This window comes from Orbicella faveolata, unplaced genomic scaffold (assembly GCF_042242905.1).
Source record: "Orbicella faveolata isolate gen_17 unplaced genomic scaffold, um_ofav_v1 contig_15, whole genome shotgun sequence".
NCBI classification, from domain to species: domain Eukaryota; kingdom Metazoa; phylum Cnidaria; class Anthozoa; order Scleractinia; family Merulinidae; genus Orbicella; species Orbicella faveolata.
This window is the reverse complement of record NW_028301542.1, coordinates 4,823,866-4,835,000: the sequence shown is the minus strand read 5'-3', so window position 1 is coordinate 4,835,000 and position 11,135 is coordinate 4,823,866. Positions and strand designations below refer to the sequence as shown.

At 42.4% G+C, this 11,135-nt stretch overlaps 1 long non-coding RNA gene across 1 annotated transcript in view; it reads left to right on the top strand.

The window, feature by feature from the left end:
- LOC110063533 (uncharacterized) overlaps positions 1–8,776 on the top strand; it is a 14,510-nt gene extending 5,734 nt beyond the window's left edge. Inside the window, exons 3-4 of the long non-coding RNA XR_016206707.1 lie at positions 413–518; positions 7,176–8,776. This is a non-coding gene — a long non-coding RNA (uncharacterized LOC110063533). The remainder of the gene's footprint in view (positions 1–412; positions 519–7,175) is intronic.
- Positions 8,777–11,135: the final 2,359 nt, after the last annotated feature.

Here is an 11,135-nt window from a genome sequence, read left to right as displayed (position 1 = left end):
AAGATAGTGATAAAGTTTGTGCATGAAAAATAGCTAGTCTGGGATAGGGTAGGGGTTTTGGTGCCTAGCTAGTCTAGAATAGGGTTGCCAAATCAAGCTGATCATGGTCTAGTATAGGGTAAGGGTTTTAGTGTCCCAGCGGCACACCCCCGCCCAAAGACAAATTTACAGACTCCCCTGGGAGGGAGTCCACCATCACAGGCAACCCCTAGTTCTATCAACTTGCCCGGCCTTGTTCCTAGAATTAGTGGGTGACTGGAACAGACCTGTAGTATCCATCTAATATACTCCTAGGTTGAGACAGGCATGGTGAGAGTAAAGTGTCTTACCCAGTAATATTGGCCAGGATCATTGGGGTAGGAACTAGTTAGCGCACTGCCATCCAGTGATCATTTTATCTAAATCTTTCTAGTCCTTCTCCTTTCCAGGTGGAGACAAATCAGGACGAGACAAGAAGAGGATGAACATATTTGCCATTATTCAAGATATTGATGATTTTATTGCAATCCAGGACCCAGGTACATATAAAAACTTCTTATGTTCTTGTGTTCATATGTTGTTAATTTTTTATGCCTGGGGCAGGCGGGGTACTCCTGATACCCTATTTAAGACCTGACCCTTAAATCAATACCCTGTTTCAGACTGACCTGTCTTATAATTAGTTACTTAGCTCAGACCAATATTTTTGTGAAGGGCTTTTGTTGATAGCCTTATCGATACTAGTGAAAATGTAGCTTCTTCTAAAAAAAATTTTTTTCAATTCAAGACTAGAGTGCAAAAACCATTTAAGACCAAAATGGCCAAAATCGATACCCTGTTTCAGACCAAAACAACATATAAAACCATACCCTTTGGGGCTGCACATACCTACAGTGTGTATATAGCCCATATAAGTGAGTACCCCTCCCTGGGCCAAAACATAACCTGGCTTAGATCCTCAGTCATCCTCCTGAAGTGGGGTCATTACCCCTGGGAATTTATGTAACGGTTACGCCCCAAATAACCCCCAGGGAGGTACTCCCAGAAAAATTAGGTGGGGTTGTGTGGCCCACTTCTCAAAACCCTTACCCTATTTATGATCAAAATCTGCATTTCTCCCTACCCTAGTTTTGACCGTTGACCAAGAATTGAATACCCTATTTATGACTGTTGCGGCTGGTACAGTTGCCCTAAACATAATTTATGAAGGGCTTTTGATCTTGGTCTTATCAATAATGATGAAAAAGTAGCTTCTAAAACACATACCCAATTCAAGGCTAGAGTGCAAAAACCGTACACTATTTATGACCAAAATGGCCAAAATCAATACCCTATTTATGACCAAAACGGCTGAAAAACCATACCCTTTGGGGCTGCACATACCAGTCCTATAGATATGATTTATGTAAGGGAGTATTCCCCTCAGGAAATCACCAAATTCTAGGGCACGTCTTGACCAATAATTTAATTTACCCTTAGTTAGCCTCTGAACCACAATGGCCTACATCACTACATTATGACGTTGACTTGACTAAATACAATAGTAAGACACCATGGGGTTACACTCTCATTTTCATTTTTTCGTTTTAATATGTGCACCGAACAAAAATGCTTGCTTTCACGTGTAGCTCAAAACTATAAAAAGCTAGAACAATAGTGAAAATATCGGGTTTTGTATGATCACTGAAATTACTTATTATAAGGCGTTATCTGAGTACACTCTTGACAATAAATAAAATGAAAAAAAAAATGAAAATGAACTCTTGACAATTGGCCTAGCTTTGTAATTTCCGGACTATTTTGGATTTATTCTTACTGAAACGAACTGAATTGGGTCTCGGATCAAAATGTGGTGCAGACAGTAATTTAAATGACAACATCGGCATACTGCTAAAAGGGAGAGAACCTTTCCTTTAGAATCTTTTTTAAAATAGAATTTTTTGTCTTTCGCTAATTTTTGGAATGCTATAAATCTCGTTTTCGTTTACTTCTTTTAAGATAACACAACTCGGGAGAAAATGCATGAAAAATTATATATAGTCAAATGGAATTTAACATAGTTAACGACTAGGAGCTAGTCCGGTCAGGAGCGTTTTTTGTAGGCGTTTGTTAGCGTCTCGGCCGTCTGTTAGCATTTGTTAAGCGTTTGTTGCGTTCTGTAGCGTTTGCAGCAGTCATCGGTATTCTTGGTTAGTACGTGCGTTTTCGTCCCATGTGCTTGCAGTGTGTTCATTGCTCTGTTACCGTGGCGTTGTCGGTTGAATTATAGTAGTTTAGCGGTTCTCGGCGTTCCCTCCCTATCCCCCCCTTTTTCAGTAGTGTTTTTTTTTCCACTTAGCTATCTGGCTCCAGTGTGACGGGTGCTTGAAGGGGGCCTGGCGCGGGGATGGGGGCTCGTGGCTTGGTTGCGGGTTGGGCAGGCCAGTCGGGTGTTCTAGCGCCTTGGGATGTGACTGCGGTTGCAGCCCCCAGGCTTCGTAGGCACCTTCCCTCCACTAGCGACTTGGGCGTTAATTAGAATATAGAAACATTCTGAACTCCCTTTTTTTTAAACACGAGGCACAGGCGAATGTGTCCACAGCTTTTTCGAGTGCTGGCATTCAAACTTTTACAAGTGTTTCTGTAACTCGATGGAAACAGGGAGAAAGTGCAATAGAAAGACAGGAAAATCACTCGTTTGTTTCGATTATCAAAATGTAAATTCTCTTTGCTCGTGCCATCATTTTTCTATAGGGCCTTGCGTGGTGGACTCATGGTTAGTGCGCTCGCCTCTGGATCGAGAGGTCCGGGTTCGAGCCCCGGCCGGAGACATTGCGTTGTATTCTTGGGCCAGACACTTTGCTCTCACAGTTCCTCTCTCCACCCAGGTGTATAAGTGGGTATCGGCGAATTTAATGCTGAGGGTAACCCTGTGATGGACTAGCATATAAATTGTTCCGTAAATTATGCGTTTGTTTTACAAAATTGTGCGGTTATCAAAAAGGTATAATCAGAAAAAATTCGTCCTTGGTGTTCGATTCACGTGTAGGTGACAACGCCATCCTTTACGGTTAGGCCTACCTTCCACACTAATCCGTCACGAAAACAGAGCTTTACCAAAACGCTCTTCAAACCAGACGAATTTTGAAGACGCCGGCTTTTCGTTTTCGTGTGGACAGAAAACATTTTGAAAACAGAGCTTTTCGAAAACGATGACGTCACGTCCCTGACCGAGATTTCCTCAAATACAAATCGAAAATGACGGGTGATTGTTGCGTTTTTAAATTCCTCCTGCGTAGTGTGGACGGAAAACATTTGATGCGTTCCACAGTGAAACTTCCGTTTTCAAATTCCTCCGTCGTAGTGTGAACGAGGTCTTAACAAGGCTTTTGTAATGTCCCTGAGCCTGGGAAGGGGAGGGGGGAGGGGTGGGGAGATGCAAAAAGTCCCTTTCCTCCCGATGTATCTCGGAATGGATGGAAGCTAGACTAATCAAACTAACATGGTCTATAGAGCGTTCTAGGAGGTATATTTCACTGAGTTCAAATCGCGTGACAATTATGGCGTCACATCTGGCCAATATGACATCGCGCATTTCAAACATTCCGCAAAAAAACCCCAGAAATTGCACCCTAGAAGCTTACCATTCACAAGTCAGGACTAACTTAAGCTAACCGGAGCGCTACCCAGGCTAACCGCAGTGCTTTTCAGGCTAACCAAAGTGGTGTTTAGGCTAACAATCAACGTACTGTTTAGGCTTAACAATGTTCTGTTTAGGCTAATCAAAGTGCTTTTTAGGTTAAACAACGTTGTTTAGGCTAGCCAAAGTGCTGTTTAGGGAAATCAAAGGGCTGTTTAGGGGAATCAAAGTGCTGTTTAGGGTAATCAAAGTGCTGTTTAGGGTAACCAAAGTGCTGTTAAGGTTAATCAAAGTACTGTTTAGGTTAACCGAAGTGGCCCGAATTTAGGCTAACTGGAGCACATTTTAGTGTCGCAATTCCTGTATTTATGCGCAAGTCACTACAAGAAGGTTGCCATCTTGGATCCGCCGTCTTGGATCTGCACTTCACGAAAATAATAGGCATCTGGTTACTCGGTGTTTTTTATTATCATTTTTTAAACAACCGTAAAGTTCCGAAAGTAAAGACTCTCGTTACTTTCGGATTTAGCAGCCTTTTCCTATCGCTACTCTCGGGTGGTGCCTACTCTCGGGTGGTCCCTACTTTTGGGTAATCCCTACTCTCGGGTGGTCCTTACTCTCGGGTAGTCCCTACTCTCGGGTGGTCCCTACTCTCGGGGGGTCCCTACTTTCGGGTGATCCCCACTCGGCTGGTCCCTACTCTCGGGTGGTTCCTACTTTAGGGTGGTCTCTACTCTCGGGTGTTCCCTACTCTCGGGTGTTCCCTACTCTCGGGTGGTCCCTTCTTTCAGGTGATTCCCCACTCTCGGTTGGACCCTACTCTCGGGTGGTCTCTACTCTCGGGTGGTCCCTACTCTCGGGTGGTCCCTACATTCGGGTGATTCCCCACTCTCGGTTGGACCCTACTCTCGGGTGGTTCCTACTTTAAGGTGGTCTCTACTCTCGGCTGGTCCCTACTCTCGGGTGGTCCCTACTCTCGGGTGGTCCCTACATTCGGGTGATTCCCCACTCTCGGTTGGACCCTACTCTCGGGTGGTCCCTACTTTCGGGTGATCCCCACTCGGCTGGTCCCTACTCTCGGGTGGTTCCTACTTTAGGGTGGTCTCTACTCTCGGGTGTTCCCTACTCTCGGGTGGTCCCTTCTTTCGGGTGATTCCCCACTCTCGGTTGGACCCTACTCTCGGGTGGTCTCTACTCTCGGGTGGTCCCTACTCTCGGGTGGTTCCTACTTTAGGGTGGTCTCTACTCTCGGTTGGACCCTACTCTCGGGTGGTCCCTACTTTCGGGTGATCCCCACTCGGCTGGTCCCTACTCTCGGGTGGTTCCTACTTTAGGGTGGTCTCTACTCTCGGGTGTTCCCTACTCTCGGGTGGTCCCTTCTTTCGGGTGATTCCCCACTCTCGGTTGGACCCTACTCTCGGGTGGTCTCTACTCTCGGGTGGTCCCTACTCTCGGGTGGTCCCTACATTCGGGTGATTCCCCACTCTCGGTTGGACCCTACTCTCGGGTGGTTCCTACTTTAAGGTAGTCTCTACTCTCGGCTGGTCCCTACCATCGGGTGGTCCCTACTCTCGGGTGGTCCCTACATTCGGGTGATTCCCCACTCTCGGTTGGACCCTACTCTCGGGTGGTCCCTACTTTCGGGTGATCCCCACTCGGCTGGTTCCTACTCTCGGGTGGTTCCTACTTTAGGGTGGTCTCTACTCTCGGGTGTTCCCTACTCTCGGGTGGTCCCTTCTTTCGGGTGATTCCCCACTCTCGGTTGGACCCTACTCTCGGGTGGTCTCTACTCTCGGGTGGTCCCTACTCTCGGGTGGTCCCTACATTCGGGTGATTCCCCACTCTCGGTTGGACCCTACTCTCGGGTGGTTCCTACTTTAAGGTGGTCTCTACTCTCGGCTGGTCCCTACTCTCGGGTGGTCCCTACATTCGGGTGATTCCCCACTCTCGGTTGGACCCTACTCTCGGGTGGTTCCTACTTTAAGGTGGTCTCTACTCTCGGGTGGTCCCTGCTTTTTTTTTATTGCAATATCTTACATTACATACAAAAATAACCTATTATTCACAATGTCCACGTAACTTACAATTTAACGATACTAACGAAACTTACAATAATAACATTTTTTACGATTTGTTAATATCTTACATTACAATAATATCTTACATTACAATTTGTTAATATCTGTCATCTAAGGGGTTAGCTACAATAGGTGGCTTTCTCACATTTTAATTTGTGACTTAGATTTATGTTTCTCAATTTTAATTTTGTTTGTCAACATCGCTAAGGAAGCATCGAAATAAAACTCTTCTTTTTTTCTTGAGGCAGTATATAAATAATATTTGCCTAAAATAATGCAGAGGTTTTAAGCCAAGATGACGAGCGAAGTTATCTGTCACGCCATATATTATTTCATTTTTATCGAGAGTGATCCTATCCCCGTTTTTGGAGCTCCAATTGGGTGGTCCCTACTCTCGGGTGGTCCCTACTTTCGGATGGTCCCTACTTTCGGGTGGTCCCTACTCTCGGGTAGCTAAAACGTTCGGGGTTACGGTAATAAAATCGCGTCAAATGTTAAAACTTGCACACGTTTTATTTGGAGAATCTTATTACATGTTATTGTTTTGAATGACAATTCGAGAGAATCAGTCTTTGAACAATCTAGGTTAACAGCAGTCAGTCCCCATTAAAACCGGCATGCGTTGTAGGCTTTCCTTCAAATCTTTCCTCAGCTGTGGTAATCCTTTTTTGACTTTCACTTCATATGCACGTGCTGAAAAGGGAAATCACTTTTGAGGTCGCTACTTTCGGAGGGTTGCTGCTTTCGGGGAGACGTTACTTTCGGAACTTTACGGTGTAACAAATAAGCATGGCTCCTACACTGTCTCTCGGAACGAATTACTTCATTGTTTCTTAATTAAGACAACAGATCAGTAGCAAGTCATAAGAATACTTCCAGCCTTACGCCGCGCCCACACAACGCCGTAGGAATCTGAGAATGAAGTTATCACTCTGAAAACGCATCAAATGTTTTCCGTCCACAGTACGGCGGAGCAATGACCGCTAATTTTGGATTTGTGTTTGAGGAAAAGTCGATCAGGTAAATCACGTGATTATCGTGACGCCTTCATTTACGAAAAGCTCCTATTTCAAAATGTTTTCCGTCCATACGAAAACGTAAAGCCGGCGTTTTCAAATTCCTCCGGTTTGAGGAACGTTTCAGAAAAGCTCCGTTTTGGTGACGGATTAGTGTGGACGGTAGGCCTAACCGTAGAAATAAAGCTGCGTTTTGGACAGGGCCTTACCTAACAATAGAGATAACGTTTACATTGGGCTAATGAAAAAAGGGGTTCGTGCCGGAGAAAAAGGTGTCTTACTGGGGCGTCTCAGGCATCGTCAAACGCGCTCTCGTATGTGTGCCATCCTTCATGGTAAGCTCTTACTTCTCAGAATTTCCCAAAAGTTCCGTAATGTGTTCTTTTTCTAGCACTAATGAATCGACAAATGATTCGTAAAATAGTGAGAGGCAATATTGCTGTAACTGAATGCTGAAAAATTGTTTTCATTTATTCCGGGTAGGACGCTTTTTCAGACACGAAGAGCAGCTAAGGGCTGGGTGGACTGAGATGAATTGATCATACACCATGGATGATGTCTGGGAGTTACTAGCCTATAGGTTTTGTATGTCTACCGTTCAGTATGTACTAGTGATAGGTTAGATATCTCTTACTTATAAGAAATAGGTTTTGCAATCGCACCGTGTAGTAAACAGTGTTTTAAAGGAGTCATGACACGATAGTAAGATTACGTACCAAAAAAATGAAGACTTGAAAACCGTAGGAGAAAAAAAATACTTTAAGTTTAGAATCAACAAAGCAGAAATAAGGAACTCTTAAAGTTTACAATTAACAAAGCAGGGAAAAGGTTGGTTAGGACTGGGAAAGATTTCCACCGATGACATTTCATATCTGTTCTGTCTCTGTCACGCAACGCTACGCTCTCGGCAGAGAGGGATCTTATCTCTCTTGAGCGTTACGTGACAGAGAGGTGACCAGAACTGGACTATTCAACTCTGTAGGGACGCCATTTCTCGTTTCGCATGTTTCAGCTGAGGTAGCTCCTGTCAGTGCTAAGACTATCATATTTTTTCGTTATAATTGTTCAAAGTACTTAATTTGTAAAATTCTTTCGAAAACTCGGACTTTTTTTCCTAGCAACATGAATTAGAAATGATGTAAGCTAAGGAAGACAAAATCGTCTGTTTACATGAGGGAAGTTTCTTTTTACATTGGCTACCTAAAAAAACAGGGTTTCATTTTAGCCTGGTTAAAACTCGCAGGAGAAAATTAGTGTCGAATATATTTTTCCCGCGGTGCAAGTTCCACTGGCTCTGTGTGAAAGAAAAAGAATACAATTTGCAATTTTCTTTATCATACTATTCCCAATCGAGTAGGGAAAAAAATTTCTTCTCTGCCGATAAAATTAATTTGGCTTCTAAGGCGCGGTAAGAAAACGACGAAACTTTTTCTCAACAAACGTAAATGTTTACGATCTGGAAAACCCGCGAACTTAATAGTCATTCAAAATGTTTAATATTCTAGTAACAATGCAGATGGTACTTTTATCGAATGCCATTCTGTAATCATTATAATTTACATGTTGCTGTTGTTTATATACAGCGCTGCTAGGTTAATATCCTTAGATCTTTCTTACGTATTTTTTGAGTAAATCGTCGAATAGGAGTTTATAACTTTATTTAGTGGCAGTGATGTTGAAAGGACTTTTAAATTCTCTGAAAGTCTTTTAATTTCTCGTAATTTTGTAGTTGTCGAAGGAAATAATGGCGGTATGTAATTGTGTTATTTTTGTCAAAGGTTTTGTAATATAATTCTATCGCGGGTCATTAGTTGATAATCTAGTTCCACATATTGTTAATATCGTGGTAACTCAAGAAAGTCGAAGCTATTAGAGGAAAGTAACAAAAGGTTCGTAAATTATGGCTTTATTATGATCGCTACATGTTCAGAATATGGCGGAGGTAATAAGACGAAGAGTTACGGACGCTGATAACGAGTACACTGTTGTTTATTGTACGCGAAAGATATGCACTGTATGTTAATCTTTATTGTTTTTTGTCTGTTGTACTATTACAAAATAAATTCATTTCATCATGTTACAAACTTGTGTCAGTTTACTGAAAACCATGCTTGCAAGACTCTTTCAGATGCCTAGCAAATGACGAGTACCAGACAGGAAAATTGTCAACCTTGGAATTGAAGTGGAACACCGCCACCGCCACTAACTAGCAATTGTTTTATGCTTATGGCCAGAGTTTGGTGCTCCCATCGTTGTGGTAAAGTTACCTCTGATTCGCCTGGGTACTAGGTAAGTGTCCCAGTTACAAGAAACCCGTTGTATTGTACGTAGTGACTGTAAGTAAGTGATACTTCCGTACCGGGCAACCCGATGGTTAAACGAAGATCAAACTTCGGGTTGTCCGACACGGAGGTATTAGTTACTTACAGTCACGACATACAGTACAACAGGTTTCTTGTAACTGGGACACTTACCTAGTACGCATGCGTATTAGAAGCTACTGTACCACAAGGATGGGAGCACCAAACTCTCGCTATAAGTATAAAAGAAATGCTAGTTAGTGGTGGTGGCGGGGAGGTGGCGGTGTTCCACATCAATTTTTGCCTTCCTTCCAAGGTTGAAATTTTTTCTTTGGCCACTTCTTAAAACTGGTCTCTCGACGAAAGGGATCATAAGAGAACTTTACATATAAAACCGTTTCCCGCCAAAAGACTTAGAAAAAATTTTAGTCAAAAATATGACACCAAACGCGCATGCGTACGTGCAAGGTTGTACCACAAGGACGAGAACTCACATCAATTTTTACTTCCTTTCAAAGTTGCACATTTTTCTTTGGCCACTTCTTAAAACTGGTCATTTTCAAGGAATCTCGACGAAAGGGATCATAGAGAACTTTACATATAAAACCGTTTCCCGCCAAAAGACTTAGAAAAATTTTAGTCAAAAATATGATACCAAACTCGCATGCGTACGAGAACTCAAAACTCTGGGTAAATGTATAAACGCTAGTTAATGGTGGCAAACGGGGAGGCGGAGGTTTTTCCACATCAACTTTGCTTTTGCTTTGCTTTCATTTGGCCTTCCTCCAAACTGGTCATTTCAAAGGCATCTGAAAAAGAAGGGAACGTGAACTTTTAAGTATACAAATATTTCCCACCAAAGAAAAGACTTAGAATATTATTCCAAAGGCAAAAGAACAAGATACGCTTGCAGTTATGCCGGCACAATTCCAAACCGATCGTTGCGAGATTGCTTTCAGCTCTATTCGCGTTTTTGCACTACAATTTTCATACTTCCACAGCGCGACTTCTCAGTGCGTGTGGTTGTTCCAAAACCCGCACGACTCAAGATCGATCGTAGCGAAATTTGCTTTCATCTTCGTTAACGTTTAAAAATCTTTGTTCACGTCTAATCAAGTTTACGCCCACATTTACAACGAAAGGCTTCAAGCGGTTAAAATCTGTTTAGTTCTGTACCTAAATGTCCCTAAATCCTCGTAGAATCAAATTCATAGTAAATATGTAAACATTACGACTTACCCGAGTTTGCCCATCGCGTTTAGAGGAACTTTCTATTGCGTGCAAGATGTTTTCAAAAGCCCACAAAGTTTGAAGCTGCACCTGTTGATACCTAACGAAAACATAAAACAATAAAAAGAGATTAATCTTGTCCGACTGTAACTGTTAACTTTCCGTTAAAAATAAACTTAAAGGGCAAGAATAAACGCAAATAATATGCAAATTGCGCCCGCGCGCTGTCTGCGGTAAACATATCTATTACATTTTCTTTTGCCCAATAGCGCAACAAACTAAATTTTAAAAAATATAAAGCGTAATTGTTCCACGTTTTACATACTTCAAAGCCGAGGATCATAAACTTTACGTTTAAATCTCTCGCGAGATAAAATTTCAACAAAAACCCATTCACTACAAAAGTATTACATGGTGTGCGCTGGTCAGGTATGTCACGCTGACCATAGTGCGCGTCACTGGTATGCATATGTAGCCAAGTTTTCAGAGTGAAGATGTGTCGTGACAAGTTGGCGCAATGGTTTGGTGCGCTTCTCGCTCAGTCAAATCGGTATGTAGTGGAGTCGCGAGTTCGACTCTCGGTCCTGACGTAAAAATGATTTTTTTTCTTTCAGAAACGGAAATAAATTGACCAAATCTTACATTTGACAAATTTTTTATCAATTTTAGCGTTAAACACAAATGGAATAGATTTAATATAAATGACATTAAATAACGACCACCTCAAGCCTGGAAAATAAATTTAAAAAACTTTCTTTCAGGGAAAAATAACTGACAAGGAGATCTCTGTATAACGTAGATGTGTTAATTTTAACAAAAAGAGGCCTATATGCGCAGAAACATTTTCAAGCTGATCTCATTCTGTCGCGTAATGTCAGCCTTACTGTACTTATAATTCTGCACGACTGAAGCA